The sequence below is a fragment of the Hyla sarda genome, unplaced genomic scaffold (assembly GCF_029499605.1).
Source record: "Hyla sarda isolate aHylSar1 unplaced genomic scaffold, aHylSar1.hap1 scaffold_1008, whole genome shotgun sequence".
In the NCBI taxonomy this organism is placed as follows: Eukaryota; Metazoa; Chordata; class Amphibia; order Anura; family Hylidae; genus Hyla; species Hyla sarda.
In genome coordinates, this window is record NW_026607627.1 from 24,255 (window position 1) to 38,321 (window position 14,067).

At 46.2% G+C, this 14,067-nt stretch overlaps 6 non-coding genes across 6 annotated transcripts; all 6 read right to left on the reverse strand.

Moving 5' to 3' along the window:
- Positions 1-1,891: 1,891 nt before the first annotated feature.
- On the reverse strand, positions 1,892-2,082 carry LOC130298597 (U2 spliceosomal RNA). Its single transcript, XR_008849926.1, has one exon. It is a non-coding gene; the product is annotated as a U2 spliceosomal RNA (small nuclear RNA).
- A 2,075-nt stretch (positions 2,083-4,157) lies between these two features.
- On the reverse strand, positions 4,158-4,348 carry LOC130298599 (U2 spliceosomal RNA). The gene has a single exon (XR_008849927.1). It is a non-coding gene; the product is annotated as a U2 spliceosomal RNA (small nuclear RNA).
- A 2,077-nt stretch (positions 4,349-6,425) lies between these two features.
- LOC130298600 (U2 spliceosomal RNA) lies at positions 6,426-6,616 on the reverse strand. The gene has a single exon (XR_008849928.1). It is a non-coding gene; the product is annotated as a U2 spliceosomal RNA (small nuclear RNA).
- A 2,086-nt stretch (positions 6,617-8,702) lies between these two features.
- Positions 8,703-8,893, reverse strand: LOC130298601 (U2 spliceosomal RNA). Its single transcript, XR_008849929.1, has one exon. It is a non-coding gene; the product is annotated as a U2 spliceosomal RNA (small nuclear RNA).
- A 2,087-nt stretch (positions 8,894-10,980) lies between these two features.
- LOC130298589 (U2 spliceosomal RNA) lies at positions 10,981-11,171 on the reverse strand. The gene has a single exon (XR_008849919.1). It is a non-coding gene; the product is annotated as a U2 spliceosomal RNA (small nuclear RNA).
- Positions 11,172-13,255: 2,084 nt separating this feature from the next.
- On the reverse strand, positions 13,256-13,446 carry LOC130298602 (U2 spliceosomal RNA). The gene has a single exon (XR_008849930.1). It is a non-coding gene; the product is annotated as a U2 spliceosomal RNA (small nuclear RNA).
- Positions 13,447-14,067: the final 621 nt, after the last annotated feature.

Here is a 14,067-nt window from a genome sequence, read left to right on the forward strand (position 1 = left end):
CCTTTTTAAATGCAATCCATAACCCGGATTTGCCAGGAACCCTTCTTACTCCTCCTACTTGCATGTGACACTGGGCTTAGGATCTGCATAGGAAACACACACACAAGCACACACCTACCTTTGTTGCCTGCAGATGCCTCCTTGGCTGTCCCCAAACGGTATCAAACCAACACCCACGGGAAGCTGTAAGCATAGAGGACATGCCTGCACCCCATTGGACTTACCTGTGTGGGTTAAACCCGGGTTATTTGACAACCTATGGCGGTGATGGTTCTGCTCAGGCAGAGCAGTGCTGATGCTCCTCATAAAGCTGTCGCTGCTGTGAAGGTTCTAGGTGACATCACAAATCCCTATGGTTACATACACAACAAAGCTGGGTTGTTGTTGTTTACACTCTGCAAGGCCTGTGGAAGTGAGTGACATCATAGCACTGTAGTTCTGAGGGTTCTAGATGGATGCAACAATCTCCTGTTGCTTCTATGAAGGCCATAATAGACGACATCACCAAACAGCTCCATAGTCACATACACAGCAAAGGAGAGATGTTGTTTACACCTAGTGATGTCAGTGGTATTGAGTGACATCACAGCACAGTGCTAAGGCTCCTGGGCCTGGACACAGCAGCGGCTGCAATATCTCAACGGAGAATACGTTTATATATATGTGTGTGTGTGCGCGTATATATATATATATATATATATATATATATATATATATATATATTTCTCCGCCGAAATCACTTTTAAACCCATTTCCACCTTTTTTTCCCTTCTCTTCCTCTTACTTTTTTTTCACGTTTTTTTACGTTTTTCTCCTTTTCGCCTCTTTTCTGGGCGTATTATTCTTCTTTTTCTTCTTTTTTTTCGTCTAATGCATACCCCATCAGTGCAGCAATGCTTATTCAATACCGCCAGCAGATGGAGACACTGGGGGATAATTTTCTAAGGATTTATACTGATTTTTCCTGTCTGAATTTGTCGCACAGAAAGTTGCAGGCCAAATATGTGTGACATTTCTGCGACTTTAGCTTCTAGAGCATTTTTACAACATTATACATAGGTGCTGAATACATAAAAAGCGACTGTTCAGCGACAGACAAGTCGCATCGGCTGAAAGTAGGCCAGAATGTCAGTCCATGTTGGAGCAGGTTTAGATACAGTCTAAAGCATAGATCTCAAAGTCTGTGCACAGAATTTAGCAAGGGCCTCGCACCTTCTGATGCATCAGGTAGGTGCACTATAGCATAGCCTAACCCTCTGTACTTTGGTCTATATTGATGCGGGACATAGACAGCCAGCTGATGACCAATCCATTAGTGCAATGGATGGCTGGAAGCATTTGTCTTTGCCTTTGCAATACCACAGAAGCAATGCATGGTCAATGTACAGCAATGACACACCTGTGTGAACAGCCAGGAGACCCCCCCCCCCCATGTTATGTTACATAGTTACATAGTTAGTACGGTCGAAAAAAGACATATGTCCATCAAGTTCAACCAGGGAATTAAGGGGTAGGGGTGTGGCGCGATATTGGGGAAGGGATGAGATTTTATATTTCTTCATAAGCATTAATCTTATTTTGTCAATTAGGAACATTCAGCACCCACCCGCTATCAAGGCAGCTGCCTATCATGTCATGCCCTACCTGCACAGGTGTGCTGGCTACTCAAATGATCCAATTAAGGAGGCCATTTAGTCAGCAGCAGCAGAAGTCCTGTGCCTGGACGCTCCAACAGCGGCCAGACACAAGCAGAAGCAGAAGCAGCAGCAGCACCACCTTTTGTTTTTTGGCTGCAGCAGCAGCAGCAGCAAGGCCCACAGGGCTGGCTAGCTGGCTAGCCAGCAAGCAGGTAGCAATGAAAGTAGGAATCTTTCTTTTTAACCCTGTAAGGGGGTGGTGCACTGTACCCGAAGATACTGCCATATCGGGTCAATGCATAGGGCGACGGAAGCAAGCTTCGAAATCGGCCCCCGTTCTCAAAAATCCATTTAATATATGGTCCCCAGATAGGGGACGTATCAGATATTAAACTGATAAGAACAGATACTACACTTGATCTTAGCCAAAAGGCCGAGAAGCGATAACCGTGAAAGGGGCGGGCCCAACAAGGTCCCCTTCATGGGCACTATCACTGCTTGCTGTCAGGGAGGCTGCCAGACAATTTTCCATGCACACTCTGGGCTGGGGGGCAGTCAACCACCAGTACACACAGCAGAACCTAAACCCATACCATTATTGCTAAGCAGCAAGACAGGGGCCCATTGCACTCCCACGGGGCCTTTTTAAATGCAATCCATAACCCGGATTTGCCAGGAACCCTTCTTACTCCTCCTACTTGCATGTGACACTGGGCTTAGGATCTGCATAGGAAACACACACACAAGCACACACCTACCTTTGTTGCCTGCAGATGCCTCCTTGGCTGTCCCCAAACGGTATCAAACCAACACCCACGGGAAGCTGTAAGCATAGAGGACATGCCTGCACCCCATTGGACTTACCTGTGTGGGTTAAACCCGGGTTATTTGACAACCTATGGCGGTGATGGTTCTGCTCAGGCAGAGCAGTGCTGATGCTCCTCATAAAGCTGTCGCTGCTGTGAAGGTTCTAGGTGACATCACAAATCCCTATGGTTACATACACAACAAAGCTGGGTTGTTGTTGTTTACACTCTGCAAGGCCTGTGGAAGTGAGTGACATCATAGCACTGTAGTTCTGAGGGTTCTAGATGGATGCAACAATCTCCTGTTGCTTCTATGAAGGCCATAATAGACGACATCACCAAACAGCTCCATAGTCACATACACAGCAAAGGAGAGATGTTGTTTACACCTAGTGATGTCAGTGGTATTGAGTGACATCACAGCACAGTGCTAAGGCTCCTGGGCCTGGACACAGCAGCGGCTGCAATATCTCAACGGAGAATACGTTTATATATATGTGTGTGTGTGCGCGTATATATATATATATATATATATATATATATATATATATTTCTCCGCCGAAATCACTTTTAAACCCATTTCCACCTTTTTTTCCCTTCTCTTCCTCTTACTTTTTTTTCACGTTTTTTTACGTTTTTCTCCTTTTCGCCTCTTTTCTGGGCGTATTATTCTTCTTTTTCTTCTTTTTTTTCGTCTAATGCATACCCCATCAGTGCAGCAATGCTTATTCAATACCGCCAGCAGATGGAGACACTGGGGGATAATTTTCTAAGGATTTATACTGATTTTTCCTGTCTGAATTTGTCGCACAGAAAGTTGCAGGCCAAATATGTGTGACATTTCTGCGACTTTAGCTTCTAGAGCATTTTTACAACATTATACATAGGTGCTGAATACATAAAAAGCGACTGTTCAGCGACAGACAAGTCGCATCGGCTGAAAGTAGGCCAGAATGTCAGTCCATGTTGGAGCAGGTTTAGATACAGTCTAAAGCATAGATCTCAAAGTCTGTGCACAGAATTTAGCAAGGGCCTCGCACCTTCTGATGCATCAGGTAGGTGCACAATAGCATAGCCTAACCCTCTGTACTTTGGTCTATATTGATGCGGGACATAGACAGCCAGCTGATGACCAATCCATTAGTGCAATGGATGGCTGGAAGCATTTGTCTTTGCCTTTGCAATACCACAGAAGCAATGCATGGTCAATGCACAGCAATGACACACCTGTGTGAACAGCCAGGAGACCCCCCCCCCCCCATGTTATGTTACATAGTTACATAGTTAGTACGGTCGAAAAAAGACATATGTCCATCAAGTTCAACCAGGGAATTAAGGGGTAGGGGTGTGGCGCGATATTGGGGAAGGGATGAGATTTTATATTTCTTCATAAGCATTAATCTTATTTTGTCAATTAGGAACATTCAGCACCCACCCGCTATCAAGGCAGCTGCCTATCATGTCATGCCCTACCTGCACAGGTGTGCTGGCTACTCAAATGATCCAATTAAGGAGGCCATTTAGTCAGCAGCAGCAGAAGTCCTGTGCCTGGACGCTCCAACAGCGGCCAGACACAAGCAGAAGCAGCAGCAGCACCACCTTTTGTTTTTTGGCTGCAGCAGCAGCAGCAGCAAGGCCCACAGGGCTGGCTAGCTGGCTAGCCAGCAAGCAGGTAGCAATGAAAGTAGGAATCTTTCTTTTTAACCCTGTAAGGGGGTGGTGCACTGTACCCGAAGATACTGCCATATCGGGTCAATGCATAGGGCGACGGAAGCAAGCTTCGAAATCGGCCCCCGTTCTCAAAAATCCATTTAATATATGGTCCCCAGATAGGGGACGTATCAGATATTAAACTGATAAGAACAGATACTACACTTGATCTTAGCCAAAAGGCCGAGAAGCGATAACCGTGAAAGGGGCGGGCCCAACAAGGTCCCCTTCATGGGCACTATCACTGCTTGCTGTCAGGGAGGCTGCCAGACAATTTTCCATGCACACTCTGGGCTGGGGGGCAGTCAACCACCAGTACACACAGCAGAACCTAAACCCATACCATTATTGCTAAGCAGCAAGACAGGGGCCCATTGCACTCCCACGGGGCCTTTTTAAATGCAATCCATAACCCGGATTTGCCAGGAACCCTTCTTACTCCTCCTACTTGCATGTGACACTGGGCTTAGGATCTGCATAGGAAACACACACACAAGCACACACCTACCTTTGTTGCCTGCAGATGCCTCCTTGGCTGTCCCCAAACGGTATCAAACCAACACCCACGGGAAGCTGTAAGCATAGAGGACATGCCTGCACCCCATTGGACTTACCTGTGTGGGTTAAACCCGGGTTATTTGACAACCTATGGCGGTGATGGTTCTGCTCAGGCAGAGCAGTGCTGATGCTCCTCATAAAGCTGTCGCTGCTGTGAAGGTTCTAGGTGACATCACAAATCCCTATGGTTACATACACAACAAAGCTGGGTTGTTGTTGTTTACACTCTGCAAGGCCTGTGGAAGTGAGTGACATCATAGCACTGTAGTTCTGAGGGTTCTAGATGGATGCAACAATCTCCTGTTGCTTCTATGAAGGCCATAATAGACGACATCACCAAACAGCTCCATAGTCACATACACAGCAAAGGAGAGATGTTGTTTACACCTAGTGATGTCAGTGGTATTGAGTGACATCACAGCACAGTGCTAAGGCTCCTGGGCCTGGACACAGCAGCGGCTGCAATATCTCAACGGAGAATACGTTTATATATATGTGTGTGTGTGCGCGTATATATATATATATATATATATATATATATATATTTCTCCGCCGAAATCACTTTTAAACCCATTTCCACCTTTTTTTCCCTTCTCTTCCTCTTACTTTTTTTTCACGTTTTTTTACGTTTTTCTCCTTTTCGCCTCTTTTCTGGGCGTATTATTCTTCTTTTTCTTCTTTTTTTTCGTCTAATGCATACCCCATCAGTGCAGCAATGCTTATTCAATACCGCCAGCAGATGGAGACACTGGGGGATAATTTTCTAAGGATTTATACTGATTTTTCCTGTCTGAATTTGTCGCACAGAAAGTTGCAGGCCAAATATGTGTGACATTTCTGCGACTTTAGCTTCTAGAGCATTTTTACAACATTATACATAGGTGCTGAATACATAAAAAGCGACTGTTCAGCGACAGACAAGTCGCATCGGCTGAAAGTAGGCCAGAATGTCAGTCCATGTTGGAGCAGGTTTAGATACAGTCTAAAGCATAGATCTCAAAGTCTGTGCACAGAATTTAGCAAGGGCCTCGCACCTTCTGATGCATCAGGTAGGTGCACAATAGCATAGCCTAACCCTCTGTACTTTGGTCTATATTGATGCGGGACATAGACAGCCAGCTGATGACCAATCCATTAGTGCAATGGATGGCTGGAAGCATTTGTCTTTGCCTTTGCAATACCACAGAAGCAATGCATGGTTAATGTACAGCAATGACACACCTGTGTGAACAGCCAGGAGACCCCCCCCCCCCCATGTTATGTTACATAGTTACATAGTTAGTACGGTCGAAAAAAGACATATGTCCATCAAGTTCAACCAGGGAATTAAGGGGTAGGGGTGTGGCGCGATATTGGGGAAGGGATGAGATTTTATATTTCTTCATAAGCATTAATCTTATTTTGTCAATTAGGAACATTCAGCACCCACCCGCTATCAAGGCAGCTGCCTATCATGTCATGCCCTACCTGCACAGGTGTGCTGGCTACTCAAATGATCCAATTAAGGAGGCCATTTAGTCAGCAGCAGCAGAAGTCCTGTGCCTGGACGCTCCAACAGCGGCCAGACACAAGCAGAAGCAGAAGCAGCAGCAGCACCACCTTTTGTTTTTTGGCTGCAGCAGCAGCAGCAGCAAGGCCCACAGGGCTGGCTAGCTGGCTAGCCAGCAAGCAGGTAGCAATGAAAGTAGGAATCTTTCTTTTTAACCCTGTAAGGGGGTGGTGCACTGTACCCGAAGATACTGCCATATCGGGTCAATGCATAGGGCGACGGAAGCAAGCTTCGAAATCGGCCCCCGTTCTCAAAAATCCATTTAATATATGGTCCCCAGATAGGGGACGTATCAGATATTAAACTGATAAGAACAGATACTACACTTGATCTTAGCCAAAAGGCCGAGAAGCGATAACCGTGAAAGGGGCGGGCCCAACAAGGTCCCCTTCATGGGCACTATCACTGCTTGCTGTCAGGGAGGCTGCCAGACAATTTTCCATGCACACTCTGGGCTGGGGGGCAGTCAACCACCAGTACACACAGCAGAACCTAAACCCATACCATTATTGCTAAGCAGCAAGACAGGGGCCCATTGCACTCCCACGGGGCCTTTTTAAATGCAATCCATAACCCGGATTTGCCAGGAACCCTTCTTACTCCTCCTACTTGCATGTGACACTGGGCTTAGGATCTGCATAGGAAACACACACACAAGCACACACCTACCTTTGTTGCCTGCAGATGCCTCCTTGGCTGTCCCCAAACGGTATCAAACCAACACCCACGGGAAGCTGTAAGCATAGAGGACATGCCTGCACCCCATTGGACTTACCTGTGTGGGTTAAACCCGGGTTATTTGACAACCTATGGCGGTGATGGTTCTGCTCAGGCAGAGCAGTGCTGATGCTCCTCATAAAGCTGTCGCTGCTGTGAAGGTTCTAGGTGACATCACAAATCCCTATGGTTACATACACAACAAAGCTGGGTTGTTGTTGTTTACACTCTGCAAGGCCTGTGGAAGTGAGTGACATCATAGCACTGTAGTTCTGAGGGTTCTAGATGGATGCAACAATCTCCTGTTGCTTCTATGAAGGCCATAATAGACGACATCACCAAACAGCTCCATAGTCACATACACAGCAAAGGAGAGATGTTGTTTACACCTAGTGATGTCAGTGGTATTGAGTGACATCACAGCACAGTGCTAAGGCTCCTGGGCCTGGACACAGCAGCGGCTGCAATATCTCAACGGAGAATACGTTTATATATATGTGTGTGTGTGCGCGTATATATATATATATATATATATATATATATATATATATATATATATTCTCCGCCGAAATCACTTTTAAACCCATTTCCACCTTTTTTTCCCTTCTCTTCCTCTTACTTTTTTTTCACGTTTTTTTACGTTTTTCTCCTTTTCGCCTCTTTTCTGGGCGTATTATTCTTCTTTTTCTTCTTTTTTTTCGTCTAATGCATACCCCATCAGTGCAGCAATGCTTATTCAATACCGCCAGCAGATGGAGACACTGGGGGATAATTTTCTAAGGATTTATACTGATTTTTCCTGTCTGAATTTGTCGCACAGAAAGTTGCAGGCCAAATATGTGTGACATTTCTGCGACTTTAGCTTCTAGAGCATTTTTACAACATTATACATAGGTGCTGAATACATAAAAAGCGACTGTTCAGCGACAGACAAGTCGCATCGGCTGAAAGTAGGCCAGAATGTCAGTCCATGTTGGAGCAGGTTTAGATACAGTCTAAAGCATAGATCTCAAAGTCTGTGCACAGAATTTAGCAAGGGCCTCGCACCTTCTGATGCATCAGGTAGGTGCACAATAGCATAGCCTAACCCTCTGTACTTTGGTCTATATTGATGCGGGACATAGACAGCCAGCTGATGACCAATCCATTAGTGCAATGGATGGCTGGAAGCATTTGTCTTTGCCTTTGCAATACCACAGAAGCAATGCATGGTCAATGTACAGCAATGACACACCTGTGTGAACAGCCAGGAGACCCCCCCCCCCATGTTATGTTACATAGTTACATAGTTAGTACGGTCGAAAAAAGACATATGTCCATCAAGTTCAACCAGGGAATTAAGGGGTAGGGGTGTGGCGCGATATTGGGGAAGGGATGAGATTTTATATTTCTTCATAAGCATTAATCTTATTTTGTCAATTAGGAACATTCAGCACCCACCCGCTATCAAGGCAGCTGCCTATCATGTCATGCCCTACCTGCACAGGTGTGCTGGCTACTCAAATGATCCAATTAAGGAGGCCATTTAGTCAGCAGCAGCAGAAGTCCTGTGCCTGGACGCTCCAACAGCGGCCAGACACAAGCAGAAGCAGAAGCAGCAGCAGCACTACCTTTTGTTTTTTGGCTGCAGCAGCAGCAGCAGCAAGGCCCACAGGGCTGGCTAGCTGGCTAGCCAGCAAGCAGGTAGCAATGAAAGTAGGAATCTTTCTTTTTAACCCTGTAAGGGGGTGGTGCACTGTACCCGAAGATACTGCCATATCGGGTCAATGCATAGGGCGACGGAAGCAAGCTTCGAAATCGGCCCCCGTTCTCAAAAATCCATTTAATATATGGTCCCCAGATAGGGGACGTATCAGATATTAAACTGATAAGAACAGATACTACACTTGATCTTAGCCAAAAGGCCGAGAAGCGATAACCGTGAAAGGGGCGGGCCCAACAAGGTCCCCTTCATGGGCACTATCACTGCTTGCTGTCAGGGAGGCTGCCAGACAATTTTCCATGCACACTCTGGGCTGGGGGGCAGTCAACCACCAGTACACACAGCAGAACCTAAACCCATACCATTATTGCTAAGCAGCAAGACAGGGGCCCATTGCACTCCCACGGGGCCTTTTTAAATGCAATCCATAACCCGGATTTGCCAGGAACCCTTCTTACTCCTCCTACTTGCATGTGACACTGGGCTTAGGATCTGCATAGGAAACACACACACAAGCACACACCTACCTTTGTTGCCTGCAGATGCCTCCTTGGCTGTCCCCAAACGGTATCAAACCAACACCCACGGGAAGCTGTAAGCATAGAGGACATGCCTGCACCCCATTGGACTTACCTGTGTGGGTTAAACCCGGGTTATTTGACAACCTATGGCGGTGATGGTTCTGCTCAGGCAGAGCAGTGCTGATGCTCCTCATAAAGCTGTCGCTGCTGTGAAGGTTCTAGGTGACATCACAAATCCCTATGGTTACATACACAACAAAGCTGGGTTGTTGTTGTTTACACTCTGCAAGGCCTGTGGAAGTGAGTGACATCATAGCACTGTAGTTCTGAGGGTTCTAGATGGATGCAACAATCTCCTGTTGCTTCTATGAAGGCCATAATAGACGACATCACCAAACAGCTCCATAGTCACATACACAGCAAAGGAGAGATGTTGTTTACACCTAGTGATGTCAGTGGTATTGAGTGACATCACAGCACAGTGCTAAGGCTCCTGGGCCTGGACACAGCAGCGGCTGCAATATCTCAACGGAGAATACGTTTATATATATGTGTGTGTGTGCGCGTATATATATATATATATATATATATATATATATATATATATATATTTCTCCGCCGAAATCACTTTTAAACCCATTTCCACCTTTTTTTCCCTTCTCTTCCTCTTACTTTTTTTTCACGTTTTTTTACGTTTTTCTCCTTTTCGCCTCTTTTCTGGGCGTATTATTCTTCTTTTTCTTCTTTTTTTTCGTCTAATGCATACCCCATCAGTGCAGCAATGCTTATTCAATACCGCCAGCAGATGGAGACACTGGGGGATAATTTTCTAAGGATTTATACTGATTTTTCCTGTCTGAATTTGTCGCACAGAAAGTTGCAGGCCAAATATGTGTGACATTTCTGCGACTTTAGCTTCTAGAGCATTTTTACAACATTATACATAGGTGCTGAATACATAAAAAGCGACTGTTCAGCGACAGACAAGTCGCATCGGCTGAAAGTAGGCCAGAATGTCAGTCCATGTTGGAGCAGGTTTAGATACAGTCTAAAGCATAGATCTCAAAGTCTGTGCACAGAATTTAGCAAGGGCCTCGCACCTTCTGATGCATCAGGTAGGTGCACAATAGCATAGCCTAACCCTCTGTACTTTGGTCTATATTGATGCGGGACATAGACAGCCAGCTGATGACCAATCCATTAGTGCAATGGATGGCTGGAAGCATTTGTCTTTGCCTTTGCAATACCACAGAAGCAATGCATGGTCAATGTACAGCAATGACACACCTGTGTGAACAGCCAGGAGACCCCCCCCCCCCCATGTTATGTTACATAGTTACATAGTTAGTACGGTCGAAAAAAGACATATGTCCATCAAGTTCAACCAGGGAATTAAGGGGTAGGGGTGTGGCGCGATATTGGGGAAGGGATGAGATTTTATATTTCTTCATAAGCATTAATCTTATTTTGTCAATTAGGAACATTCAGCACCCACCCGCTATCAAGGCAGCTGCCTATCATGTCATGCCCTACCTGCACAGGTGTGCTGGCTACTCAAATGATCCAATTAAGGAGGCCATTTAGTCAGCAGCAGCAGAAGTCCTGTGCCTGGACGCTCCAACAGCGGCCAGACACAAGCAGAAGCAGAAGCAGCAGCAGCACTACCTTTTGTTTTTTGGCTGCAGCAGCAGCAGCAGCAAGGCCCACAGGGCTGGCTAGCTGGCTAGCCAGCAAGCAGGTAGCAATGAAAGTAGGAATCTTTCTTTTTAACCCTGTAAGGGGGTGGTGCACTGTACCCGAAGATACTGCCATATCGGGTCAATGCATAGGGCGACGGAAGCAAGCTTCGAAATCGGCCCCCGTTCTCAAAAATCCATTTAATATATGGTCCCCAGATAGGGGACGTATCAGATATTAAACTGATAAGAACAGATACTAAACTTGATCTTAGCCAAAAGGCCGAGAAGCGATAACCGTGAAAGGGGCGGGCCCAACAAGGTCCCCTTCATGGGCACTATCACTGCTTGCTGTCAGGGAGGCTGCCAGACAATTTTCCATGCACACTCTGGGCTGGGGGGCAGTCAACCACCAGTACACACAGCAGAACCTAAACCCATACCATTATTGCTAAGCAGCAAGACAGGGGCCCATTGCACTCCCACGGGGCCTTTTTAAATGCAATCCATAACCCGGATTTGCCAGGAACCCTTCTTACTCCTCCTACTTGCATGTGACACTGGGCTTAGGATCTGCATAGGAAACACACACACAAGCACACACCTACCTTTGTTGCCTGCAGATGCCTCCTTGGCTGTCCCCAAACGGTATCAAACCAACACCCACGGGAAGCTGTAAGCATAGAGGACATGCCTGCACCCCATTGGACTTACCTGTGTGGGTTAAACCCGGGTTATTTGACAACCTATGGCGGTGATGGTTCTGCTCAGGCAGAGCAGTGCTGATGCTCCTCATAAAGCTGTCGCTGCTGTGAAGGTTCTAGGTGACATCACAAATCCCTATGGTTACATACACAACAAAGCTGGGTTGTTGTTGTTTACACTCTGCAAGGCCTGTGGAAGTGAGTGACATCATAGCACTGTAGTTCTGAGGGTTCTAGATGGATGCAACAATCTCCTGTTGCTTCTATGAAGGCCATAATAGACGACATCACCAAACAGCTCCATAGTCACATACACAGCAAAGGAGAGATGTTGTTTACACCTAGTGATGTCAGTGGTATTGAGTGACATCACAGCACAGTGCTAAGGCTCCTGGGCCTGGACACAGCAGCGGCTGCAATATCTCAACGGAGAATACGTTTATATATATGTGTGTGTGTGCGCGTATATATATATATATATATATATATATATATATATATATATATTTCTCCGCCGAAATCACTTTTAAACCCATTTCCACCTTTTTTTCCCTTCTCTTCCTCTTACTTTTTTTTCACGTTTTTTTACGTTTTTCTCCTTTTCGCCTCTTTTCTGGGCGTATTATTCTTCTTTTTCTTCTTTTTTTTCGTCTAATGCATACCCCATCAGTGCAGCAATGCTTATTCAATACCGCCAGCAGATGGAGACACTGGGGGATAATTTTCTAAGGATTTATACTGATTTTTCCTGTCTGAATTTGTCGCACAGAAAGTTGCAGGCCAAATATGTGTGACATTTCTGCGACTTTAGCTTCTAGAGCATTTTTACAACATTATACATAGGTGCTGAATACATAAAAAGCGACTGTTCAGCGACAGACAAGTCGCATCGGCTGAAAGTAGGCCAGAATGTCAGTCCATGTTGGAGCAGGTTTAGATACAGTCTAAAGCATAGATCTCAAAGTCTGTGCACAGAATTTAGCAAGGGCCTCGCACCTTCTGATGCATCAGGTAGGTGCACAATAGCATAGCCTAACCCTCTGTACTTTGGTCTATATTGATGCGGGACATAGACAGCCAGCTGATGACCAATCCATTAGTGCAATGGATGGCTGGAAGCATTTGTCTTTGCCTTTGCAATACCACAGAAGCAATGCATGGTCAATGTACAGCAATGACACACCTGTGTGAACAGCCAGGAGACCCCCCCCCCCCATGTTATGTTACATAGTTACATAGTTAGTACGGTCGAAAAAAGACATATGTCCATCAAGTTCAACCAGGGAATTAAGGGGTAGGGGTGTGGCGCGATATTGGGGAAGGGATGAGATTTTATATTTCTTCATAAGCATTAATCTTATTTTGTCAATTAGGAACATTCAGCACCCACCCGCTATCAAGGCAGCTGCCTATCATGTCATGCCCTACCTGCACAGGTGTGCTGGCTACTCAAATGATCCAATTAAGGAGGCCATTTAGTCAGCAGCAGCAGAAGTCCTGTGCCTGGACGCTCCAACAGCGGCCAGACACAAGCAGAAGCAGAAGCAGCAGCAGCACCACCTTTTGTTTTTTGGCTGCAGCAGCAGCAGCAGCAAGGCCCACAGGGCTGGCTAGCTGGCTAGCCAGCAAGCAGGTAGCAATGAAAGTAGGAATCTTTCTTTTTAACCCTGTAAGGGGGTGGTGCACTGTACCCGAAGATACTGCCATATCGGGTCAATGCATAGGGCGACGGAAGCAAGCTTCGAAATCGGCCCCCGTTCTCAAAAATCCATTTAATATATGGTCCCCAGATAGGGGACGTATCAGATATTAAACTGATAAGAACAGATACTACACTTGATCTTAGCCAAAAGGCCGAGAAGCGATAACCGTGAAAGGGGCGGGCCCAACAAGGTCCCCTTCATGGGCACTATCACTGCTTGCTGTCAGGGAGGCTGCCAGACAATTTTCCATGCACACTCTGGGCTGGGGGGCAGTCAACCACCAGTACACACAGCAGAACCTAAACCCATACCATTATTGCTAAGCAGCAAGACAGGGGCCCATTGCACTCCCACGGGGCCTTTTTAAATGCAATCCATAACCCGGATTTGCCAGGAACCCTTCTTACTCCTCCTACTTGCATGTGACACTGGGCTTAGGATCTGCATAGGAAACACACACACAAGCACACACCTACCTTTGTTGCCTGCAGATGCCTCCTTGGCTGTCCCCAAACGGTATCAAACCAACACCCACGGGAAGCTGTAAGCATAGAGGACATGCCTGCACCCCATTGGACTTACCTGTGTGGGTTAAACCCGGGTTATTTGACAACCTATGGCGGTGATGGTTCTGCTCAGGCAGAGCAGTGCTGATGCTCCTCATAAAGCTGTCGCTGCTGTGAAGGTTCTAGGTGACATCACAAATCCCTATGGTTACATACACAACAAAGCTGGGTTGTTGTTGTTTACACTCTGCAAGGCCTGTGGAAGTGAGTGACATCAT